The following is a 2,649-nucleotide window of genomic DNA, read 5'->3' as shown; positions in this document are numbered from 1 at the left end:
AGGGTTGGAGTTTATAGCTCCTTTGAGTTGAATCCCAAAAAAAGTTTTGAGATTTAAAAAAAAAAAAAGCTCATAGAAATTTCTATATTGTATAAAAGTGTTATGGTTAATAGGACTGGGAATTCCTGACAGAGTAATAGAAAGAGAGGGGAAAGGAAGCTTGAGATTTGGAAGAGGACAATTGCTTATCAAACTTTTGATCATTTGTTCATCGTGCCATGTTGTGTAATCACTGTACCCATCTTTTCCATCATCAAAGAAGGCAACATGACGTAGTTTGAGTCATTCTCCTTTATTCAATGAGTTTATCAGTCAGTCTGTACTTCCATCTCTGTTTTTGTTTTAACTGAACTTTTCTCTGTGTTTAGCACCATTAGATTAGAAACTGCTATGGTGAATCTGAAATGGTTTGGAGACAATGGGAAAGCTGTAGCAAAGGCAGAAGAAAATTACGAGATATTTGATCTCATTGGCAGTCAGTTTGATATCTGGTATTTAATGGAAAATAAGTGAACATTTTTACCCCTGACCTTTTCACTTTAAAGTGAATTACTTTTTTTTTTTTAAAGATTTTATTTATTTATTTGAGACAGAGAGAATGAGAGACAGAGAGCATGAGAGGGAAGAGGGTCAGAGGGAGAAGCAGACTCCCTGCCGAGCAGGGAGCCCGATGCGGGACTCGATCCCGGGACTCCAGGATCATGACCTGAGCCGAAGGCAGTCGCTTAACCAACTGAGCCACCCAGGCGCCCTAAAGTGAATTACTGTTATATATTTTCCATCATTAGTTTTTCCTCTAATCTTTTTTTCCTCATAGAAAGCAATTGACTTGAATAAAACCCCATCTTTTCTGAATCTCAGCATATATTGTTTGACTGTGGATAGTAAGTTATTTTTTTTTCCTATACCTATCTAACATGGGTGTTCTTAAATAGCTTCAGGATAAATGTTAGGACTTCAGAGGTTTTAGTTTAGTTTTGTTTTTATCTCACCTTTAGCCTGCTGTGAGCCATTTTTCTTAAAGTTGGAAAATCCATTCCTTTAAAATTAATTGGCATTGATTCAAAACAATGTATCCTAAGTTTTGCTGGTATGGTTTATACCAATTATGCCCTAAAGAGTATTAGGATAATTCAAAGCTACACAACAAACAACTAATAAAGTACTGAATAGACATAATAAATTAAAATATTTCATAGGGTATTTGAGACTAAATCAACAGTCAATTAAAAATGGAAAGAGGCTATTCCACAATGTATAACTTGAGAAAAAAGAAATCCTGCTATAACAGAAGAATGCTGCTAAATGTTCATAGGAGCACAGATTTGCTACAGGAAAGTAAATATTTGTCCTCCTTCACACTGTAGACCAGACAGTCCCAGATTCATGTCACTAGCATGTCCATGTGACCAGTTTGAGAGGATACCAAGACATGTATGGCTCTGTAAGAGTGATACGGGCCATTAAGGGACACATTTTCTGTGGAGAATAAACCAAACCAAACCAAACCAAAAAATAGTAAGTCTTTTTCTGCCTAGTGCAGCCATGGCTCATGGTCCCAAGAGGAATCTAAAGCATGTAGCAACTCCACAGTTTTGGATGATGGATAAACTGATTAGTGTGTTTGCCCCTCATCCATCCACTTGTCCCCATAAGCTGAGAGAATGTCTGCCTCTCATCATTTTCCTAAGGGACAGACTTAAGTATGCCCTAACAGGAGATGAATAAAGAAGTTCTGTACGAAACGTTTCATCAAGATTGATGCAAGGTCTGAACTGATATAACCTACCCTGTTGGTTTTATGGATGTCATCAGCATTGACAAGCCCAGGGAGAATTTCCATCTGATCTATGACACCAAGGGTCGCTTTGCTGTTCATTGGATTACACCTGATGAGACCAAGTAGAAGTTGTACAAAGTGAGAAAGACCTTTGTGGGGAAAAAAAGAATCCCTCATTTGGTGACTCATGATGCTCGCACCATCCGTTATTCTCATCCCCTCATCAAGATGGATGACACCATTCAGATTGATTTAGAGACTGGAAACATTACCGATTTTATCAAATATGGTAATCTGTGTATTGTGACTGGAGGTGCTAATCTGGGAAGAATTGGTGTGATCACCAACAGGGAGAGACACCCTGGTTCTTTTGATGTAGTTCACATGAAAGATGCCAATGACAACAACTTTGCCACCCGGCTCTCCAACATTTTTTTTTTTTTTTTTTTTTGTCAAAGGAAACAAACCATGGATTTCTCTTCCCTGTGGAAAAGGTATCTACCTCACTATTGCCGAAGAGAAAGACGAGAGACTGGCAGCCAAACCGAGCAGTGGGTAGAATGGTCCCTACATGACATGATTGGAAGTCTTTTTACTTAATAAAAGATCATACAGCATGATAAAAAATAAAAACATAAACATCCACCTAAAATTGGTTCTACTTTTTATTGTCATTACATACTGACAATTCCAAACAATATCAGTGATAAAATGCTTCTCAAGACAGTGAAGATTGCTCCCATGGCCTCTCTCCCTTGGTATGTCACTGATCAGGAGTCAAGACTGGAGCCTGCCATGTGTGGTACAAGAGAGTGCATTTGACTACAGAACAAAAATGGAATCCATGGGCCCCGTGGTCATTTTTTTCT

General features: G+C 38.2%; 1 pseudogene; it reads left to right on the top strand.

Annotated features, from left to right (window-relative positions):
- Positions 1-1,545: 1,545 nt before the first annotated feature.
- On the top strand, positions 1,546-2,339 carry LOC110571136 (annotated as a pseudogene).
- Positions 2,340-2,649: the final 310 nt, after the last annotated feature.

The sequence above is a fragment of the Neomonachus schauinslandi genome, chromosome 1 (assembly GCF_002201575.2).
Source record: "Neomonachus schauinslandi chromosome 1, ASM220157v2, whole genome shotgun sequence".
Classification (NCBI taxonomy): domain Eukaryota; kingdom Metazoa; phylum Chordata; class Mammalia; order Carnivora; family Phocidae; genus Neomonachus; species Neomonachus schauinslandi.
Note: the sequence above shows the minus strand (reverse complement) of the source record. Positions and strands in the feature narration are given on the sequence as shown.